Here is a 24,165-nt window from a genome sequence, read left to right on the forward strand (position 1 = left end):
GCCAAATCACAAAGAGACTCAGAGGTATGCACTGCCCAGTGTTTTCTTACTGCAGCTCTAGCGATAGATGGTGTCCCCATTTCTAATTCATTTGCAATTAAGGCATGGTGCTTGATCTAAACAATAGATGGTGTGGAATAAGCACTAGTCTCAAGTGCTTTTAAATACATCTGATGTTACTTGTAATGCGTCACCATCCTAAGTACAGTGAAGACAGGTCAATGTCAGTACAGTGAAGACAGGTCAATGTCAGTACAGTGACGACAGGTCAATGTCAATACAGTGACGACAGGTCAATGTCAATACAGTGAAGACAGGTCAATGTCAGTACAGTGAAGACAGGTCAATGTCAGTACAGTGAAGACAGGTCAATGTCAATACAGTGACGACAGGTCAATGTCAATACAGTGAAGACAGGTCAATGTCAGTACAGTGACGACAGGTCAATGTCAGTACAGTGAAGACAGGTCAATGTCAATACAGTGACGACAGGTCAATGTCAATACAGTGAAGACAGGTCAATGTCAGTACAGTGAAGACAGGTCAATGTCAGTACAGTGAAGACAGGTCAATGTCAATACAGTGACGACAGGTCAATGTCAGTACAGTGACGACAGGTCAATGTCAGTACAGTGACGACAGGTCAATGTCAGTACAGTGAAGACAGGTCAATGTCAGTACAGTGAAGACAGGTCAATGTCAATACAGTGACGACAGGTCAATGTCAGTACAGTGACGACAGGTCAATGTCAGTACAGTGAAGACAGGTCAATGTCAGTACAGTGACGACAGGTCAATGTCAATACAGTGACGACAGGTCAATGTCAGTACAGTGACGACAGGTCAATGTCAATACAGTGACGACAGGTCAATGTCAGTACAGTGAAGACAGGTCAATGTCAGTACAGTGACGACAGGTCAATGTCAATACAGTGACGACAGGTCAATGTCAGTACAGTGAAGACAGGTCAATGTCAATACAGTGACGACAGGTCAATGTCAATACAGTGAAGACAGGTCAATGTCAGTACAGTGAAGACAGGTCAATGTCAGTACAGTGAAGACAGGTCAATGTCAATACAGTGACGACAGGTCAATGTCAATACAGTGAAGACAGGTCAATGTCAGTACAGTGACGACAGGTCAATGTCAGTACAGTGAAGACAGGTCAATGTCAATACAGTGACGACAGGTCAATGTCAATACAGTGAAGACAGGTCAATGTCAGTACAGTGAAGACAGGTCAATGTCAGTACAGTGAAGACAGGTCAATGTCAATACAGTGACGACAGGTCAATGTCAGTACAGTGAAGACAGGTCAATGTCAGTACAGTGAAGACAGGTCAATGTCAATACAGTGACGACAGGTCAATGTCAGTACAGTGACGACAGGTCAATGTCAGTACAGTGAAGACAGGTCAATGTCAGTACAGTGACGACAGGTCAATGTCAATACAGTGACGACAGGTCAATGTCAGTACAGTGACAACAGGTCAATGTCAGTACAGTGACGACAGGTCAATGTCAATACAGTGAGTACAGGCCAATGTCAATACAGTGAAGACAGGCCAATGTCAATACAGTGAAGACAGACCAATGTCAATACAGTGAAGACAGACCAATGTCAATACAGTGAAGACAGACCAATGTCAATACAGTGAAGACAGACCAATGCCAATACAGGGAAGACAGACCAATGCCAATACAGTGAAGACAGACCAATGTCAATACAGTGAAGACAGACCAATGTCAATACAGTGAAGACAGACCAATGTCAATACAGTGAAGACAGACCAATGTCAATACAGTGAAGACAGACCAATGTCAATACAGTGAAGACAGACCAATGTCAATACAGTGACGACAGGTCAATGTCAGTACAGTGAAGACAGGTCGATGTCAGTACAGTGAAGACAGGTCAATGTCAATACAGTGACGACAGGTCAATGTCAGTACAGTGACGACAGGTCAATGTCAGTACAGTGAAGACAGGTCAATGTCAGTACAGTGACGACAGGTCAATGTCAATACAGTGACGACAGGTCAATGTCAGTACAGTGACGACAGGTCAATGTCAATACAGTGACGACAGGTCAATGTCAGTACAGTGACGACAGGTCAATATCAATACAGTGACGACAGGTCAATGTCAGTACAGTGACGACAGGTCAATGACAATACAGTGAGTACAGGCCAATGTCAATACAGTGAAGACAGACCAATGTCAATACAGTGAAGACAGACCAATGTCAATACAGTGAAGACAGACCAATGCCAATACAGTGAAGACAGACCAATGCCAATACAGTGAAGACAGACCAATGTCAATACAGTGAAGACAGACCAATGTCAATACAGTGAAGACAGACCAATGCCAATACAGTGAAGACAGACCAATGACAATACAGTGAAGACAGACCAATGTCAATACACTGAAGACAGACCAATGTCAATACAGGGAAGACAGACCAATGTCAATACACTGAAGACAGACCAATGTCAATACAGGGAAGACAGACCAATGTCAATACAGTGAAGACAGACCAATGTCAATACAGTGAAGACAGACCAATGCCAATACAGTGTAGACAGACCAATGTCAATACAGTGAAGACAGACCAATGTCAATACAGTGAAGACAGACCAATGTCAATACAGTGAAGACAGACCAATGTCAATACAGTGAAGACAGACCAATGTCAATACAGTGAAGACAGACCGATGTCAATACAGTGAAGACAGACCAATGTCAATACAGTGGAGACAGACCAATGCCAAAACAGTGAAGACAGACCAATGCCAATACAGTGAAGACAGACCAATGTCAATACAGTGAAGACAGACCAATGCCAATACAGTGAAGACAGACCAATGTCAATACAGTGAAGACAGACCAATGCCAATACAGTGAAGACAGACCAATGTCAATACAGTGAAGACAGACCAATGTCAATACAGGAGTGACTAGTGGGGGGGGATATAGAGAGGAGTGACTAGTGGGGGGAAGAAAGAAGAAAGGGGGATATAGAGAGGAGTGACTTGTGGGGGATATAGAGAGGAGTGACTAGTGGGGGATATAGAGAGGAGTGACTAGTGGGGGAAGAAAGAAGGGGATATAGAGAGGAGTGATTAGTGGGGAGGGGAGAAGAAAGGGGATATAGAGAGGAGTGACTAGTCGGGGAGAAGAAGGGGGATATAGAGAGGAGTGACTAGTGGGGAGGAAGAAAGGGGATATAGAGAGGAGTGACTAGTGGGGAGGAAGAAAGGGGGATATAGAGAGGAGTGACTAGTGGGGGGGAGAAGTAAGGGGGATATAGAGAGGAGTGACTAGAGGGGGGGATATAGAGAGGAGTGACTAGTGGGGGAGGAAGGGGGATATAGAGAGGAGTGACTAGTGGGGATGTATAGAGAGGAGTGACGAGTGGGGGGAAGAAGGAAGGGGGATATAGAGAGGAGTGACGAGTGGGGATGTATAGAGAGGAGTGACTAGTGGGGGGGGGGGAATATAGAGAGGAGTGACTAGTGGGGGGGGAGAAGAAAGGGGGATATGGAGAGGAGTGACTTGTGGGGGAGGAAATAAGAAAGGGGGATATAGAGAGGAGTGACTAGTCGGGGGAAGAAAGAAGAAATGGGGATATAGAGAGGAGTGACTAGTGGGGGGAAGAAAGAAGGGGGATATAGAGAGGAGTGACTTGTGGGGGGGAGAAAGAAGAAAGGAGGATATCGAGAGGAGTGACTAGTGGAGGGGGAGAAGAAAGGGGGATACAGAGAGGAGTGACTAGTGGGGGGGAGAAGGGGGGATATAGAGACGAGTGACAAGTGGGGGGGAGAAGAAAGGAGGATATAGAGAGGAGTGACTAGTGGGGGGGAAGAAAGGGGGATATAGAGAGGAGTGACTAGTGGGGGAGAAATAAGAAAGGGGATATAGAGAGGAGTGACTAGTGGGGGGAGCGAAAGAAGAAAGGGGGATATAGAGAGGAGTGACTAGTGTGGGGGGGAGAAGAAAGGGGGATATAGAGAGGAGTGACTAGTGGGGGGTGAAGAAAGGGGGATATAGAGAGGAGTGACTAGTGGTGGGGAGAAGAAAGGGGGATATAGAGAGGAGTGACTAGAGGGGGGAAATGGGGGATATAGAGAGGAGTGACTAGTGGGGGGAGAAGAAAGGGGATATAGAGAGGAGTGACTAGTGGGGGAGAAGAAAGGGGGATATAGAGAGGAGTGACTAGAGGGGGAAAGGAGATATAGAGAGGAGTGACTAGTGGGGGGTAGAAAGGGGATATAGAGAGGAGTGACTAGTGGGGGGTATAAAGAGGAGTGACGAGTGGGGGAATAAGAAAGGGGGATATAGAGAGGAGTGACTAGTGGGGGAGAAAGAAAGGGGGATATAGAGAGTAGTGACTAGAGGGGGATATAGAGAGGAGTGACTAGTGGGGGGATATAGAGAGGAGTGACTAGTGGGGGAGGGAAAGAGGAAAGGGGATATAGAGAGGAGTGACTAGTGTGGGGGGGAGAAGAAAGGGGGATATAGAGAGGAGTGACTAGTGTGGGGGGGAGAAGAAAGGGGGATATAGAGAGGAGTGACTAGTGGGGGGGTGAAGAAAGGGGATATGGAGAGGAGTGACTTGTGGGGAGGAAATAAGAAAGGGGGATATAGAGAGGAGTGACTAGTCGGGGGAAGAAAGAAGAAATGGGGATATAGAGAGGAGTGACTAGTGGGGTGAAGAAAGAAGGGGGATATAGAGAGGAGTGACTAGTGGGGGGGGAAGAAAGAAGAAATGGGGATATAGAGAGGAGTGACTAGTGGAGGGGGAGAAGAAAGGGGATACAGAGAGGAGTGACTAATGGGGGGAGAAGGGGGATATAGAGAGGAGTGACAAGTGGGGGAGAAGAAAGGAGGATATAGAGAGGAGTGACTAGTGGGGAGAAGAAAGGGGGATATAGAGAGGAGTGACTAGTGTGGGGGAAAGAAGAAAGGGGATATAGAGAGGAGTGACTAGTGGGGGAGGGAAAGAAGAAAGGGGATATAGAAAGGAGTGACTAGTGTGGGGGAGAAGAAAGGGGGATATAGAGAGGACTGACTAGTGTGGGGGAGAAGAAACTGGGATATAGAGAGGAGTGACTAGTGGGGGGGGTGAAGAAAGGGGGATATAGAGAGGAGTGACTAGTGGGGGGGAAGAAAGGGGGGGATAGAGAGGAGTGACTAGAGGGGGAAAGGGGGATATAGAGAGGAGTGACTAGTGGGGGAGAAGAAAGGGGGATATAGAGAGGAGTGACTAGTGGGGGGTATAAAGAGGAGTGACTAGTGGGGGGGGATAAAGAGGAGTGACGAGTGGGGGGGAGAAATAAGAAAGGGGATATAGAGAGGAGTGACTAGTGGGGGGAGAAGAAAGGGGGATATAGAGAGTAGTGACTAGAGGGGGATATAGAGAGGAGTGACTAGTGGGGGGATATAGAGAGGAGTGACTAGTGGGGGGAGAAAGAAGAAAGGGGATATAGAGAGGAGTGACTAGTGGGGGAGAAGAAAGGGGATATAGAGAGGAGTGACTAGTGGGGGGTATAAAGAGGAGTGATGAGTGGGGGAGAAATAAGAAAGGGGGATATAGAGAGGAGTGACTAGTGGGGGGGAGAAGAAAGGGGGATATAGAGAGTAGTGACTAGAGGGGGATATAGAGAGGAGTGACTAGTGGGGGATATAGAGAGGAGTGACTAGTGGGGGGGGATAGAGAGGAGTGACTAGTGGGGGAGGGAAAGAAGAAAGTGGGATATAGAGAGGAGTGACTAGTGTGGGGGAGAAGAAAGGGGGATATAGAGAGGAGTGACTAGTGTGGGGGGAGAAGAAAGGGGGATATAGAGAGGAGTGACTAGTGTGGGGGGTGAAGAAAGGGGGATATAGAGAGGAGTGACTAGTGGGGGTAGAAGAAAGGGGGATGTAGAGAGGAGTGACTAGAGGGGGGAAAAGGGGGATATAGAGAGGAGTGACTAGTGGGGGGGAGAAGAAAGGGGGATATAGAGAGGAGTGACTAGTGGGGGGTATAAAGAGGAGTGACTAGTGGGGGGAGAGATAAGAAAGGGGGATATAGAGAGGAGTGACTAGTGGGGGAGAAGAAAGGGGATATAGAGAGGAGTGATTAGAGGGGGAAAAGGGGATATAGAGAGGAGTGACTATTGGGGGGGTAGAAAGGGGGATATAGAGAGGAGTGACTAGTGGGGGTATAAAGAGGAGTGACGAGTGGGGGGAGAAATAAGAAAGGGGGATATAGAGAGGAGTGACTAGTGGGGGGAGGGAAAGAAGAAAGGGGGATATAGAAAGGAGTGATTAGTGTGGGGGGGAAGAAGAAAGGGGGATATAGAGAGGACTGACTAGTGTGGGGGGGAGAAGAAACTGGGATATAGAGAGGAGTGACTAGTGGGGGGGTGAAGAAAGGGGGATATAGAGAGGAGTGACTAGAGGGGGATATAGAGAGGAGTGACTAGTGGGGGGGATATAGAGAGGAGTGACTAGTGGGGGGAGAAAGAAGAAAGGGGATAGTGGGGGAGAAGAGGGGGATATAGAGAGTAGTGACTAGTGGGGGGATATAGAAGAAACTGTGGGGGGATATAGAGAGGAGTGACTAGTGGGGGGAGAAGAAAGGGGATATAGAGAGGAGTGACTAGAGGGGGATATAGAGAGGAGTGACTAGTGGGGGGATATAGAGAGGAGTGACTAGTGGGGGGAGAAAGAAGAAAGGGGGATATAGAGAGGAGTGACTAGTGGGGGAGAAGAAAGGGGGATATAGAGAGTAGTGACTAGAGGGGGATATAGAGAGGAGTGACTAGTGGGGGGATATAGAGAGGAGTGACTAGTGGGGGGAGAAGGAATGACAAGAAAGGGGGGATATAGAGAGGAGTGACTAGTGTGGGGGGAGACGGGGGATATAGAGAGGAGTGACTAGTGGGGGAGGAAGGGGGATATAGAGAGGAGTGACTAGTGGGGGGGGTAAAGAGGAGTGACGAGTGGGGGGAAATAAGAAAGGGGGATATAGAGAGGAGTGACTAGTGGGGGGGAGAAGAAAGGGGGATATAGAGAGTAGTGACTAGAGGGGGATAAAGAGAGGAGTGACTAGTGGGGGGATATAGAGAGGAGTGACTAGTGGGGGGAATATAGAGAGGAATGACTAGTGGGGGAAGAAAGAAAAAGGGGGATATAGAGAGGAGTGACTTGTGGGGGGGATATAGAGAGGAGTGACTAGTGGGAGAGGAAGGGGGATATAGAGAGGAGTGACAAGTGGGGGAGAAAGAAGAAATGGGGATATAGAGAGGAGTGACAAGTGGGGGCAGAAAGAAGAAAGGGGGATATAGAGAGGAGTGACTAGTGGGGGGGAGAAGAAAGGGGGATATAGAGAGGAGTGACTAGTGGGGGGGATATAGAGAGGAGTGACTAGTGGGGGGAAGAAAGAAGGGGGATATAGAGAGGAGTGACGAGTGGGGATGTATAGAGAGGAGTGACTAGTGGGGGGGATATAGAGAGGAGTGACTAGTGGGGGGGAAGAAAGAAGAAAGGGGGATATAGAGAGGAGTGACTTGTGGGGAGGAATATAGAGAGCAGTGACTAGATGGGGGGATATAGAGAGGAGTGACTAGTGGGGGGGATATAGAGAGGAGTGACTAGTGGGGAGAAGAAAGAAGGGGATATAGAGAGGAGTGACGAGTGGGGATGTATAGAGAGGAGTGACTAGTGGGGGGAATATAGAGAGGAGTGACTAGTGGGGGAAGAAAGAAGAAAGGGGATATAGAGAGGAGTGACTTGTGGGGGAATATAGAGAGCAGTGACTAGATGGGGAGATATAGAGAGGAGTGACTAGTGGGGGGAAGAAAGAAGGGGGATATAGAGAGGAGTGACTAGTGGGGATGTATAGAGAGGAGTGACGAGTGGGGGGAAGAAGGAAGGGGGATATAGAGAGGAGTGACTAGTGGGGATGTATAGAGAGGAGTGACTAGTGGGGGAATATAGAGAGGAGTGACTAGTGCGGGGAAGAAAGAAGGAGGATATAGAGAGGAGTGACTAGTGGGGGATATAGAGAGGAGTGACTAGTGGGGGGAGAAGAAAGGGGGATATAGAGAGGAGTGACTAGTGGGGGGGATATAGAGAGGAGTGACTGGTGGGGGAGGAAGGGGTATATATAGAGGAGTGACTAGTGGGGGAGGAAGGGGATATAGAGAGGAGTGACTAGTGGGGGGGGTATAGAGAGGAGTGACTAGTGGGGGGAAGGGGGATATAGAGAGGAGTGACTAGTGGGGGAAGAAAGAAGGGGGATATAGAGAGGAGTGACTAGTGGGGGGGAAGGGGGATATAGAGAGGAGTGACTAGTGGGGGGAATATAGAGAGGAGTGACTGGTGGGGGAGGAAGGGGTATATATAGAGGAGTGACTAGTGGGGGAGGAAGGGGGATATAGAGAGGAGTGACTAGTGGGGGGGTAAGGGGGATATAGAGAGGAGTGACTAGTGGGGGGGGATATAGATAGGAGTGACTAGTGGGGGGATATAGAGGTATGCCTGTCTTGCAGCATAAGGTCACTAGAGAAGCTCTCTGAGAGATCTTTTAGTGAAATGACTTTCACTGGATAGCTCAGTTGAGTGCCACTCTCCCAAACTGGCCCCCCTCGATAGCTAGTTTCAATGACAACACTCCTGAGGAGTGTAAGTTCAGGAGACGAGACAGAAATGGGACAGCCAGTCTCTCCATAGCTCATGTCTTATCTACACAACCAGTGTTTTACTAAACCGACTGCCAGTGCCTGTCATTTCCAAAGTGACTATTCCATTGTCAAAACCACACAGCAGCAGCCAAATTAAAAACCCAGGCAGTCAGCCATCTAGCTGTTCAGAACTCAGGCCTCATCCCTCAGCCTAAGGAAATGACTTCAGACCGGCTGATACTGCTTTAAGTAGTGACTGTGGTAAAGTTACACACACACACACACACACACACACACACACACACACACACACACACACACACACACACACACACACACACACACACACACACACACACACACACACACACGCACAGAAACTTCTTTCCATATGACACACCATCAGACAGTAAAAGTATGACAACCGACAACAACAACGTGCAGTAACACTACCGTGGAGTCCAGTACACCTAACATCATTAAGAGCAGGTGATAGAAGAAGGGGTGGTATCGTGCCAAACATAACATCGGCCAGGGTGGGTTTCAGTATTCCATGGATTGTTTGTATCAGTTCCGTTTTCCTGTTATTGAATTCCTTTCTCGATGCATATCCTCCGAGCACTGCCTAGCGGGAATCATTGTTGATACCCCCTATGTCCTATCAGACCCGCTTGACAGGAGCCAGGGCTCTCTCTCTATGCCACCCTTTTTCAAACGTTTGTTTGTGTGTGTGTGTGTGTGTGTATGTGTGTGCTTGATGACATCACAGGCACTGCACATGCATTCTCTCTTTCTTCCTCTTCTACTCCTTTCAGTCTTCTTCTTGATCCTACACTCTCTTCTCCTCCTTTCACCTTTCTGTCTTCTTCTTGATCCTACACTCTCTTCTACTCCTTTCACCTTTCTGTCTTCTTCTTGATCCTACACTCTCTTCTCCTCCTTTCACCTTTCTGTCTTCTTCTTGATCCTACACTCTCTTCTCCTCCTTCTTCTCCCTTTTCTCATTCTCCCTCTCCTTCCCCTTCTTCTCCCCTCCTCCTCTCCCCCGTTCCCTCTCTCTGCATGACCCAGACTGTTTATTGTGCTTGCCATGTTGTCACAGCCCCACAAGGTGTCTGCCAGTCAGTGTACAAAACAACCTGTTATCCTGCCCCTGATAAGACTGTATCTAAGACAATATCTACGATATCTAATCCTGGTGGGGACAGGCTACGGTACTAGTGTGTGTGTGTGTGTGTGTGTGTGTGTGTGTGTGTGTGTGTGTGTGTGTGTGTGTGTGTGTGTGTGTGTGTGTGTGTGTGTGTGTGTGTGTGTGTGTGTGTGTGTGTGTGTTGCGGCAGGTTGGGGGGACAGAACGACAGAACAGGAGGGGAAATGATGGATGCAGCTCTTTAGGGGTCCAACCTATCTGTCCAATGCATCCAGAGCACCAGCTCAATGGCCCCAGAGACCTTCTGTTTATCCTGTTCAAGACCTTGCAGAGACGACAGTGGCTACAATATGACAATTCAGCCAAAGCTAATGTGCTATCGGTCTTGCAACAGTGTTTTATGTCATATATCAATCATTATGTCACAGAACATCGACATTAATGCAAGGTTACGGCTAGTTGACTGAGGATGAACCATTGGGGAAAACTAGATACAAAGTAGCTCTACTGTGTTACGCAAACTAAAATGCCTCAAGCCTGGTGTGCTTCTTTCCCTTCATGCTTTAATGACTTTACACCTAATCCATAATATCAACAACAAAGAGCAGTCTCACTACCTCCTTTCCCAAAGTGAAATACACTTTACAGTCAGACTAAGCCCCATTACACAAGCATTAGACAGAGAGAGGAGGAAGAGGCTGGAACATTGTTCCTATAAGCAAAGCAATACTATTCGAAGGGAGAAGATCAACCATAAAACAAGGCTTTGATGTCGAGACAGTGGGCTAAAAATAGGAGGGCAGTCGGATCGCTCAGTCAGGCTTCTCAGTTGTTCTCTCTCTCTGTGTGTGTGTGTGTGTGTGTGTGTGTGTGTGTGTGTGTGTGTGTGTGTGTGTGTGTGTGTGTGTGTGTGTGTGTGTGTGTGTGTGTGTGTGTGTGTGTGTGTGTGTGTGTGTGTGTGTGTGTGTGTGTGTGTGTGTGTGTGCGTACAGTATACATGTGTAGCTCACTTATTAGATAAAGGAGCTATAGCCCCTCGAAGCCTAATGTTACTACTGTTGTCAACATCTCCCACTTAATCATGCTACAGTGGGAACATTATCAAATATAAATCAAGGTACAGAGATGAAAGGGAGAGATACAGATTAACATTACATTTCAGATGTCATTTAAAGCTCACGTCTGTAGTTTAACTTAAAGATCACACACTGTGGTACTGTCTCACTCTCTCTCTTTCTCTCTCCCTCTCTCTGTTTGTTGCTCTCTCTCTCTCGTGCTCTCTCTTTCTCTCTTGCTCTCTCTCCCTCTCGCTCTCTCTCTCTCTTGCTCTCTCTGTCTGTTGCTCTCTCTCTCTCTTTCGCTCTCTCACTCTCTCCCTCCTCTCTCTCTCTCCCTCCCTCTCTCTCTCTGCCTCCCCCCCTATCTCTCTCTCTCCCTCTCTCTCTTGCTCTCTCACTCTCTCCCTCCCTCTCCCTCTCTCTCTTGCTCTCTCACTCTCTCCCTCCCTCTCTCTCTCTCTCTCCCTCTCTCTCTTGCTCTCTCACTCTCTCCCTCTCTCTCTCTCTCTCCCTCTCTCTTGCTGTCTCACTCTCCCTCTGTCTCTCTTGCTCTCAATTAAAAGTCCATATACAATTTAAGGGGTTTTATTGGCATGGGAAACATGTGTTTACATTGCCAAAGCAAGTGAAATAGATAATAAACATAAGTTAAAAAAACTATTAAAAACATTAAGAGTACACATTATACTCACAAAAGTTCCAAAAGAATAAAGACATTTCAAATGTCATATTATGTCTATATAGAGAACGACACCTGCCTCTGATTGAGAACCATACCAGGCCAAACACATAGAAATATAACCACATAGAAAAAAGAACATAGACTTCCCACCCCAACTCACACCCTGACCAAACTAACACAACGACATAATAAAGGAACTAAGGTCAGAACGTGACACACTGTGTTATTTCACCCAATAGATATGGGAGTTTAACCAAATTCTTTGTCGGTCAGTGTAATCTGAGGGAAATATGTGTCTCTAATATGGTCATACATTTGGCAGGAGGTTAGAAAGTGCAGCTCAGCTTCCACCTAATTTTGTGGGCAGTGTGCACATAACCTTCTCTTGAGAGCCAGGTCTGCCTTCGGCGGCCTTTCTCAATAGCAAGGCTATGCTCACTGAGTCTGTACATAGTCAACTATTTCCTTATGTTTGGGTCAGTCACAGTGGTCAGGTATTCTGCCATTGTTTACTCTCTGTTTAAGGCCAAATAGAATTCTAGTTTGCTCTGTTTTTTGTAAATTCTTTCTAATGTGTCAAGTAATTACCTTTTTTGGAACACCATTGTTTTTGACTCACTGAGATTCACTGTCAGGGCCCAGGTCTGTCAGGGCCCAGGTCTGTCAGGGCCCAGGTCTGTCAGGGCCCAGGTCTGTCAGGGCCCAGGTCTGTCAAGGCCCAGGTCTGTCAGGGCCCAGGTCTGTCAGGGCCCAGGTCTGTCAGGGCCCAGGTCTGTCAAGGCCCAGGTCTGTCAAGGCCCAGGTCTGTCAGGGCCCAGGTCTGTCAGGGCCCAGGTCTGTCAAGGCCCAGGTCTGTCAGGGCCCAGGTCTGTCAAGGCCCAGGTCTGTCAAGGCCCAGGTCTGTCAGGGCCCAGGTCTGTCAGGGCCCAGGTCTGTCAAGGCCCAGGTCTGTCAGGGCCCAGGTCTGTCAAGGCCCAGGTCTGTCAGGGCCCAGGTCTGTCAGGGCCCAGGTCTGTCAAGGCCCAGGTCTGTCAGGGCCCAGGTCTGTCAAGGCCCAGGTCTGTCAGGGCCCAGATCTGTCAGGGCCCAGGTCTGTCAGGGCCCAGGTCTGTCAGAATCTGTGCAGAAGATCTGGGTGCAGCTGTCTCTCTCTCTTTTTTGCTCTCTCCCTACCCCTCTCCACCCCCCCCCCCTCTCTCTCCCTCTCTTGCTCTCTCTTCTGCAAATGGTTTGATATTGGAGCCAATGATTCTATGAGATGAGGTTACTAAAAGGACCAAGCCCAGGCATGTTCAAGGTTGTTGCAGCGGCTGGTAAGCTACAGTATTTCTGTCACTATTATTAACACTGAGTAACTAACTACGCATTTGTAGCCTACTCACTTCTAACAGCCCATGGGTGGAGTACTCAACAGATGTGAGCTGAGTCGAATGGCAACCCTTCCAGTGGACTTTGCTCCTACTACAGCTTCACCATTATAGTGATAAGCCAGATGAGGATACCCTGTATGTCCCTCCCCTGGGCATTCCCTCTAGGAAACTATACTGCCATTATGGATCTTTCCTCACAGTGAACTCTACAACACAGTTTCCCCAAAGTTTGCACATGGTCATTGAAGCATGCTGGGGCTCATTGATCCAGCAGTGTGACACAGGCAGCTTCCCAGTCAGTGTCACTCCCCTGCCAACCCATTCACAGTAACGCTGAGCCATTCAGGATTCTGCCCATTGATTCTCTACACCCCATTGATTCTCTATACCCCATTGATGACAGGTTTGTGTGTGGGCAGGCAGATCAGTGAAGCCAATGAATGAAAGGGGTCCTAATGCAGAATGTATCTCACACAGAATTATCACAGATAATCAAAAATGATGTTTTGTATAACATGCATTAAAAGGTGGATAGCTTTAAAGACACAGGGTTGTAATGTAGCCTTACCAGACTAAAGTACCTAAATCAATGAAAGAGTGGAATTACCTGTCTGGATCTGCGGTATGTTACCATACAAAGACATGGAGAAGGACAGGTTCACAATCAATAGCCGTATTCTACTGTAGTTTGAATGCAAGGTATTTTCATGTGGCACTACAATTCAAATCCCATGCGCCGAATAAACCGGTTTAGACCTTACAAGCCCTTAACCAACAATGCAGTTTTAAGAAAAATAAGACTGGTTACCTTGGACATAACGTCCCTTCAGTCCTACTGGCTGAAAACAAGAGCTTTTAATTCAATCATCCCATAAAGGCATCACTGCAACCTCAAATTAGTGTGTGTGTGTGTGTGTGTGTGTGTGTGTGTGTGTGTGTGTGTGTGTGTGTGTGTGTGTGTGTGTGTGTGTGTGTGTGTGTGTGTGTGTGTGTGTGTGTGTGTGTGTGTGTGTGTGTGCGTGCGTGCGTGCGTGCGTGCGTGCGTGCGTGCGTGCGTGCGTGCGTGCGTGCGTGCGTGCGTGCGTGCGTGCGTGCGTGCGTGCGTGTGTGTCTTTGCCTTGTCAAGCCTACTGGAGATACTGACCTTTCCTCCTGGGAGGAATCTAATGTCCGTGTGTGCCTGTATGCTGAGAGCAGAGAGAGGAATGTTTTATCTGCTTTCAAAATGGAAAAAAGCTCTCAACTGCTGCATTAAAAAAGCATGTTGGTCTGTCTGTAACGCAGTGCCCACTGAAGTACAGCCCGGTGAATATAGCTAGATGAAAGGATAAGCAAAAAAGGTCTGAAAACTGCATCGCTCTCTCTCTTTTACTCTTTCTCTCTTCCTATCTCCTTCCTTTCTCTCTCTCTCTCGCTCTCTTTATTCATTCCCTCTCTCCTCCCCTTCTCTCCCTCTTTTCTCCCCTTCTCTCACTCTCTTTCTTCAATCTCTCTCTCCTCCCCAACTCTCCCTCTTTCCTCCCCTCTCTCTCCTCCTCCCTCCTCTCCCCCTCTTAGTAAAGTACAGTACAGGCTCGGTATGGTTTCATGGCTTCGTATCAAAAAGGACATGGCTACCCCCTGGGCTGGCCTCCATCCCCAGGACTATACTGTTAGAATCAAGGGCTTCATCCCCAGGACTATACTGTTAGAAACAAGGGCTTCATCCCCAGGAATATACTGTTAGAATCAAGGGCTTCATCCCCAGGACTAAACTGTTAGAATCAAGGGCTTCATCCCCAGGACTATACTGTTAGAATCAAGGGCTTCATCCCCAGGACTATACTGTTAGAAACAAGGGCTTCATCCCCAGGACTATACTGTTAGAATCAAGGGCTTCATCCCCAGGACTATACTGTTAGAATCAAGGGCTTCATCCCCAGGACTATACTGTTAGAAACAAGGGCTTCATCCCCAGGAATATACTGTTAGAATCAAGGGCTTCATCCCCAGGACTAAACTGTTAGAATCAAGGGCTTCATCCCCAGGACTATACTGTTAGAATCAAGGGCTTCATCCCCAGGACTATACTGTTAGAAACAAGGGCTTCATCCCCAGGACTATACTGTTAGAATCAAGGGCTTCATCCCCAGGACTATACTGTTAGAATCAAGGGCCTCATCCCCAGGACTATACTGTTAGAATCAAGGGCTTCATCCCCAGGACTATACTGTTAGAATCAAGGGCTTCATCCCCAGGACTATACTGTTAGAATCAAGGGCTTCATCCCCAGGACTATACTGTTAGAATCAAGGGCTTCATCCCCAGGACTATACTGTTAGAATCAAGGGCTTCATCCCCAGGACTATACTGTTAGAATCAAGGGCTTCATCCCAAGGACTATACTGTTAGAATCAAGGGCTTCATCCCCAGGACTATACTGTTAGAAACAAGGGCTTCATCCCCAGGACTATACTGTTAGAAACAAGGGCTTCATCCCCAGGACTATACTGTTAGAATCAAGGGCTTCATCCCCAGGACTATACTGTTAGAATCAAGGGCTTCATCCCCAGGACTATACTGTTAGAATCAAGGGCTTCATCCCCAGGACTATACTGTTAGAATCAAGGGCTTCATCCCCAGGACTATACTGTTAGAATCAAGGGCTTCATCAAAAATGCACCCAATTCCCTTTATTGTGCACTCCTTCTGACCCGGAGCCAACCAAGGCCTTTTATCTGATTCCACGGAGAAAGAGGCTACACAGGACCAAGGAATGTACATTGTGAAAGAAACTACAGTATAAAAGAGAAGAAGGAGAGGGAGAGGGGGGGGGGCAAAACACAATGTTTGATTGATTTGCTATCCAGTAGCTGAGCAACGTGGCACACACACACCTCTGAGGGAGTGTGCTAGTACTAGGGTCTGGATGGGCCTGTCTATCCCTGTTCTAGCTGCAAATGGTTGAAACCAGGTAGTGTGTGGGTACTGCCCGTCTTCTGTGTATACACACACACATTTTGAAGAGAATGCTAGTCCTTGGTCATTGACTGGGTTCATCCCCTTGCTTTGCACACACACACAGCCCGTTCCTTCCTGCTGGTATAGAGGTCTGGCCCACCTTATATCGCTCTCTCAGTCAACCATGATAGCCTACCTAGCCAATACCTGGAAACTCCTCCGTAAGGAGGCCGGTCAAAACCCGGCCCACAGTTTGTCTTGTTTTTCCTATTTTTTAACGCATGCATAGTATTGTGTGTGTGTGTGTGTGTGTGTGTGTGTGTGTGTGTGTGTGTGTGTGTGTGTGTGTGTGTGTGTGTGTGTGTGTGTGTGTATGCAGGAGAGGGTGTGTGTGTGTGTGTGTGTGTGTGTGTGTGTGTGTGTGTGTGTGTGTGTGTGTGTGTGTGTGTGTGTGTGCGTGCGTGCGTGCGTGCGTGCGTGCGTGCGTGCGTGCGTGCGTGTGTGTGTGTGTGTGGGTGTGTGTGTGTGTGTGTGTGTGTGTGTGTGTGTGTGTGTGTGTGTGTGTGTGTGTGTGTGTGTGTGTGCTGGAGAGGGTGTGTGTGTGAGCATGTAAAGGAACATGAGATAGATTGCAAAAGGAAATGAAGCCCTGAGAGCACTGCAGAGATTCAGCCAGCCAGGACAGGAGCAGCAGGTGTGTTTGTGCTGGTGTGAATGTGAGCGTACAGGAGACTCTGACAAATTAGCTGAGATGGAGAAAATGGCTCGTGATTAGGACACATTGGCTGCTAACTGTCTCTCATTAGCATTTAAAAGTAAGTAAAGTGTGTGTGCATGCGTGTGCATGTGTGTGTGTGTGTGTGTGTGTGTGTGTGTGTGTGTGTGTGTGTGTGTGTGTGTGTGTGTGTGTGTGTGTGTGTGTGTGTGTGTGTGTGTGTGTGTGTGTGTGTGTGTGTGTGTGTGTGTGTGTGTGTGTGTGTGTGTGTGTGTGGCAAACAGGATCAAGGGGAAGCGCAGGGAGAAATGGCAGCACCCTAATTCACTGTCACATGATTAGCTCCCTGCACAACGGATAGGGTCACGTTCATTAGCTCCCAGTTGGAACAAATATTTTGCAAGCTTTTTAGAAAGGCAATTCATTTCAAATGATGGAGCTACTGCTCTCTGTTATTTTGCTTGGGAGGACAGGAGTTTTTCCGGACCAAATGACTACAGGATATCTACTTGTAGTAAATACCGAGAGGCCAGGGGTTTTCCTAGTCAGGTCACATGGTTAGGAAATACTCCAGGCCCTGTAGTCAATACCATTCAGATATACATGTATATATAATATAATGCATTCATAAACATCTCAAAAGATTTTGACAAATGAATGGACCTGCATCATTCACATAGAAGAGTGACAAGTGCTATAGAAATAGAATAATATCATATCTCTATGGACACGTGCTATAGACAGATTCACCACCATCAGGTGAACTGAACTGGTAGAACGACCATACAGGATAATCACGTGGTGCCTTGAAGTGTTCCACACTCACTGGGCAGCCAGACAAGCAACACAAACCGAACCCAACTCAAACTACACTACAAAAAGAAAGGGTGAATAAAGAAGCAATGTCCCATGGCCTGCAGCATACAGGTTGAACTGTGGGTAATATACAAAACCTCTCCACTAACTCTCCCCTTTGATTCCATAAAGAAACAGCATCAATACATGGTGTGCTGTGTCATGGTGAATATTAAAGAAAGGGTGCCCTTCAATGGGATGGCAAAGTGACTGTAACGTGTTTCAATGAGCCGATATAACATGTCGAAGCATTGTAACACGTTATGTCTGGCCACCTTCCATTTCCAGATACTGGACACAATGTCACCATGTTATAACTGTGTAGTGATTGAGGAATGTAGCTGTTGTAGGCTATCTATCCCCTCTAAATAATACGGAGGACAGTTATGTATGTAGCCTTTACAAATCTTACTATGCATAGTGTAATTCCTGACTGTAAACAGAATATAAATAGCTTGCAATCACAGCCCGGGATCCCTACAGTCCCGTTATATAATCACCAAAGCTAGGAGTGACATCACGCCACGCGCAGTCGAGCAACCACTAGCCGCACACATCGGACCCAACGTCCTTTACCAACCAGCCAGCGTCAATGAAAAGTCGACAGTAGCCCGCGTAGTAACATTTACACTCTCCCTCGGAATGAAGGGCATGTCATATAGATGTATATATTTTTCTAATTGTACCGGTTAAATTAAGTAGGCTAAGGTACGTTGGTTTGCACTGTCTTTGAAGAATAAAAAGCACTTCCGCGATGGAATTAAACTGAAATTTCTGGCGCTATCAAACCCTTGTCAAATGCTGGAGTGGACATACGGCCACGTACGCACGTACCACAACCATTTCATAGTGGACGGTTAGCCTACTATAAATGCGTCTTACTATTCTTTATGCAATATACAATCTTTCTGGGTGGAGTGGCGCAGTTAGTGAGCTTGCCCTACACACCAACCCGCCTGTAAAAAACACTCCTTGCTCTATTTCAATTCCGCGAAACCAACGCTCACTTATGTCGCACTAAACAGATAGTTTGCATTTTTATTTCGAAATGACAAGTGCATGATTGTAAACCACAAACAACCTTCTATCCTCCGGGCACACAAAAAAATAGGTCAGAGTGCGAAGTAAACATTTCCAAAGCTTTTGGAAATAAACCAGCACTCTATTTGCGCGTAGCTACCTTTCCTAGTTCCAGTTCCAGCCATTTTTTCTACCGCAACAGCTCAGCAGTGTAGTGACAACAAGGTAGAACCAGACAGCGACAGTATCGGGCAGTGGCAGTATAAAATGAATTGAGCTAGTACTTACTGTAAGGTGTAATGGTCTGGTAAGAGTATGTCTCTTATTGTTGCCAGGGCTCCCTGTTCCTGCGCTGACGATGGAATCGTCTGCCCTCTACTCGGAATGATGTCTGCAGCTCGGAGCTAATAGCTGTACTGCTCTATGCCCCCACCTTCAGAGATCTCTCGAGAGTGAGATAGAGAGGGAGAGGCGAGAGAGGCAGAGAGTGGGAGATAGCGTAGTGTGTGTGCGTGTGTGTGTGTGTAATACAAATATGGAGCAGTTGGCAGTTTTAGTAGTAACTTAGGGTTTGTACTGTGATCAGTACAGAATTGAGAAAAAGGGAAACGAACAACTGACAGGCAAATTCACTCCACAAATAGTGAACAGTGAATAGTGAAGTAACCCTTCAACATGTCAATGGAATTGATTATTTCCACGTGATATGTATGTGCTTCGACAAGAACTCAGAGAAGAAAGAACTATATCATTTTCAATGTAGCCAACATAACCATCAAAATAAGATGTCATATCCCTAAATAAAGATTTTGCAAGAAATTCTAAATAACAGATATAATAAGCTCCTTTATACTCACTCAACAGAATAAAAAACGATGGAACTGAAAGACTGACTGTCCAACTGACCAAGACTGACTGATGTCACAAAGTGCTGTACAGAAACACAGCCTAAAACCCCAAACAGCAAGCAATGCAGGTGTAGAAGCACGGTGGCTAGGAAAAACCCCCTAGAAAGGCCAGAACCTAGGAAGAGACCTAGAGAGGAACCAGGCTATGAGGGGTGGCCAGTCCTCTTCTGGCTGTGCCAGGTGGAGATTATAACAGAACATGGCCAAGATGTTCAAATGTTAATTTAATTTTTTTTATTTTAATTTACCTTTGTTTAACTAGGCAAGTCAGTTAAGAACAAATTCTTATTTTCAATGACGGCCTAGGAACAGTGGGTTAACTGCCTGTTCAGGGGCAAAATGACAGATTTGTATTTTTATTTTATTTTTTATTTCACCTTTATTTTGTCAGCTCGGGGGTTTGAACTTGCAACCTTCCGGTTACTAGTCCAACGCTCTAGGTACTTGCACAGAATTAATGGCATTTTTCCTATTTGTTTTCTCTTAAGCAACAAGATACTTGACCAAATAGGCCCACCCTTGAACTGTACTCTCTCAGATTATCCACATGTACAACTACCTTGAATATCTGCAGTTACAACACAATAGTCTTAATACATCTCTATTAGAACTGTGGCCATGATAGAAGGACACCTAATATTTCTCATTGATAGAGTACTTGATTGTATCCAGTAATAGCTCCATTTGTAATAGTATTAGTCACTGCCAGATACATGTATAAAGTACTCAATGCTCTGGGATTTTATTCTCTGAACTTTTATTTTCCTAGCATGAGGACAGAGATTGACAAGAGAGAGAGAGAGAGAGAGAGAGAGAGAGAGAGAGAGAGAGAGAGAGAGAGAGAGAGAGAGAGAGAGAGAGAGAGAGAGAGAGAGAGAGAGAGAGAGAGAGAAGGAGAGAGACAGGGAGAGACAGAGAGCGAGGGGGAGAGAGCGAGGGGGAGAGAGAGAGAAGGAGAGAGACAGGGAGAGGGAGAGAGAGAGAGACAGAGTGAGAGAGAGACAGAGAGAGAAGGAGAGAGACAGGGAGAGGGAGAGAGAGAGAGAGAGAGACAGAGCGAGAGAGAGAGACAGAGATAGAGAGAGTGAGAGAGAGACAGAGAGACAGAGAGACAGAGAGAGACAGAGAGCGAGCGAGGGGGAGAGAGAGAGAAGGAGAGAGACCGGGAGAGGGAGACAGAGAGAGAGAGAGAGAGAGAGAGGAGGGCGAGGGGGAGAGAGAGAGAAGGAGAGAGACCGGGAGAGGGAGACAGAGAGAGAGAGAGACAGAGAGCGAGCGAGGGGGAGAGAGAGAGATGGAGAGAGACCGGGAGAGGGAGACAGAGAGAGAGAGAGAGACAGAGAGCGAGCGAGGGGGAGAGAGAGAGAAGGAGAGAGACCGGGAGAGGGAGACAGAGAGAGAGAGAGAGACAGAGAGCGAGCGAGGGGGAGAGAGAGAGAAGGAGAGAGACCGGGAGAGGGAGACAGAGAGAGAGAGAGACAGAGAGCGAGCGAGGGGGAGAGAGAGAGAAGGAGAGAGACAGGGAGAGAGAGAGAGAGAGAGAGACAGAGAGCGAGAGAGGGGAGAGAGAGAGAAGGAGAGAGACAGGGAAAGAGAGACAGGGAGAGGGAGAGAGACAGAGAGCGAGCGAGGGGGAGAGAGAGAGAAGGAGAGAGACAGGGAGAGGGAGACAGAGAGAGAGAGAGACAGAGAGCGAGCGAGGGGGAGAGAGAGAGAAGGAGAGAGACAGGGAGAGGGAGACAGAGAGAGAGAGACAGAGAGCGAGCAAGGGGGAGAGAGAGAGAAGGAGAGAGACAGGGAGAGGGAGACAGAGAGCGAGAGGGGGAGAGAGAGAAGGAGAGAGACAGCGAGGGGGAGAGAGAGAGAAGGAGAGAGACAGGGAGAGGGAGACAGAGAGCGAGCGAGGGGGAGAGAGAGAGAGAGGAGAGAGACAGCGAGGGGGAGAGAGAGAGAAGGAGAGAGACAGGGAGAGGGAGACAGAGAGAGAGAGAGACAGAGAGCGAGCGAGGGGGAGAGAGAGAGAAGGAGAGAGACCGGGAGAGGGAGACAGAGAGAGAGAGACAGACAGAGAGCGAGCGAGGGGGAGAGAGAGAGAAGGAGAGAGACAGCGAGGGGGAGAGAGAGAGAAGGAGAGAGACAGGGAGAGGGAGACAGAGAGCAAGCGAGGGGGAGAGAGAGAGAAGGAGAGAGACAGGGAGAGGGAGACAGAGAGCGAGCGAGGGGGAGAGAGAGAGAAGGAGAGAGACAGGGAGAGGGAGACAGAGAGAGAGACAGGGAGAGGGAGAGAGAGAGAAGGAGAGAGACAGGGAGAGGGAGACAGAGAGAGAGAGAGACATAGAGAGACAGAGAGAGAAGGAGAGAGACAGGGAGAGGGAGACAGAGAGCGAGAGAGAGAAGGAGAGAGACAGGGAGAGGGAGACAGAGAGCGAGAGAGAGAAGGAGAGAGACAGGGAGAGGGAGACATCCCACTTCTGCTAGTCATTCAATAAGTGCTCCATTGTCTCCTGTTCTATTGCGTTGTCACATGTACATCAAGAGAAACTGGCATGGAGACACGTGGACCTTCCACATGTCTGCTGCACTAGCAAAAGCAATGCAGGGTAGTTGAGGTCCTAGCTCGAGGACAGCATCCACATCCATCGACATACATGTCTTTTAGAAATACTTTTTAAACCTTTGTTCAATTTAGTAAACATATATTTAAAAACACTGAATGTGTCCATATTAAGATCAACTTAAAGACAACATTTGACCCATAATGACATCACCTGACGATTAGCACAAACACCCCAATTGACAATGAGTCCTAACCCTCAGCTGTATACTGTAAGCACTATGATAATGTAGAGAGGTGGGGTGGGATGGGATGTCTGTAGGGAAAATGACAGGGTAGAGTTGAAGGTCAATGTGTGCTGGAGGAATAACAGGGAAGACTCTGGGGACCATACAGACACAGGAAGGAAAGGGAGAGGAAGTCCTCATGGACTAACCCATATTTATAGGGGGAGGTAAGCAGCTAAATACATTTCTTAAACCTTTTAATAACATAAATAATGGTTTCAAATGATACATAAATGTTTTTATATGTACCTGTTCCTTTGAATAGGCCACATTTCCTTACTTAGAAGTTGGCTTGGAATGTGTATATATTTGCATATTACATGTCACATAGGTATGAAGAGATTCGGGAGACAGACGCAGGAATGAGTAATCGTTTTTTTAATTAAGCTCCAAATTACGACATGTCGTGTAAAGGCACGGGGACAAAGACCAAACCAACACGTTAAAAAAACACAGGGTTGAAACACCAAAAAAAGAGCGAGGAGTACCTCGAATAAATACACATGCGCATAATAATTAACCCGCGGGACGAGACCCGTAATCATCTGGCAATCCACAAGGGCACGAAAGAAACAGGCGGCATGGGTACGCACACGCACCCACGGACATTGTAACAATAATCAACAGACAACGGACACCAAGGGGCACACTTACACAAGTACTAATCAGTGGGAATAGGGGACAGGTGTGCGTGATGAAAGTTCCAGAGGGATCCGTGACATTACATCTAAAATAATTAGGAAATGTTTTACATTTTTCTCTGAATAATCACTGTCTGTACCTGTCCTGAATGTCTGTCAGTCTACCAGAACTACCCTCAATGCTGCAGTCTCTGTTGCATCTGAAACACGCTCACCTGTGGATTTAGCTGCAATTTGCTTACTGTTTTTATCCCTGCCTGGATTCCATACCATACAATACTGTACATAGCCTGTACTAACCCTATTTAAATAATAAGGTGGGGGGGTGATATATGACCAATATACCACGGATAAGGGCTGTTCTTAGGCGCGACGCAAAACGGATTTGCCTGGATACAGTCATTAGCCGTGGTGGCCATATACCACAAACCCCTGAGGTACCTTATTGCTATTATAAACGGGTAACCAGCGTACTGTAATTAGAGCAGTAAAAATGTTATTTTTTGTCATACCAGTGATATACCACGGCTTTCAGTCAATCAGCATTGTTGAATACTCCTTTCTGATTGGCTTGAAGGGCATTCTAGAGTTTGCATTATTTCCCTATAATGCATAGTATATTTGCACAGTATAATTCAATGACTATAGTTCATTTTTACATGTTTTGTTTGAGCTGCTTTTGAAAGCACGGGTGAATTGAAAACAGTGTATGTATTGTTGAATTCGATTTTCATAACAGCAAGCTAGGACTGATGGTTTGGTTAGCTAAACTAGCACGTCTGTTTATGTGGTTACCACGGCAACTACTGTAGCTATCTAGTAAATTTGCTAGCTACTTCAGTGGATGTTGAACACATATCTATCTATCTACCGGCAACTGAACACATTTCTAGCGGCAAATGTGTTCATTTATAGCCATGGTATATAATGTAACACTGGCACAGTCTGCTCTCGTTGTGCAAAGTGTACAGTCAGGGATATTAAGCAAGATGTTCTGGTGTTGCTGTATTTTGTTTTGCAGACAGGCTTGCTCTAGTACTCTATACACCCCCTCCAGGAAGGTGGAAGTGTTACAACCTTAGAGAGGTGGAAGTCAAGTGGCAGCATGTGTTGTATGTTGTTACCATCTTGGACCACTTTGGAAACACGTGTTTTAATTAATACTTTTAAGTGCTTTCATCTGGGAACGCATTGTACATATTTGTGCATACAATACTGTTCATGTCTTTTTGCCCAAATAAAATACAATGCAGCATGTAGAGTACAACTGCACATTACATTGTTATGAAGTAGCTATAACAACTGAAAA

General features: G+C 47.0%; 1 protein-coding gene across 2 annotated transcripts in view; it reads right to left on the bottom strand.

Moving 5' to 3' along the window:
- Positions 1–18,907, bottom strand: part of atxn1a (ataxin 1a) — a 209,329-nt gene extending 190,422 nt beyond the window's left edge. For both annotated transcript variants that reach the window (XM_052472459.1, XM_052472457.1), the window contains exon 1: positions 18,755–18,907. The gene's annotated coding sequence lies outside the window, so the exon portion shown is untranslated. The remainder of the gene's footprint in view (positions 1–18,754) is intronic.
- Positions 18,908–24,165: the final 5,258 nt, after the last annotated feature.

Source organism: Oncorhynchus keta, chromosome 20, assembly GCF_023373465.1.
Source record: "Oncorhynchus keta strain PuntledgeMale-10-30-2019 chromosome 20, Oket_V2, whole genome shotgun sequence".
Classification (NCBI taxonomy): Eukaryota; Metazoa; Chordata; class Actinopteri; order Salmoniformes; family Salmonidae; genus Oncorhynchus; species Oncorhynchus keta.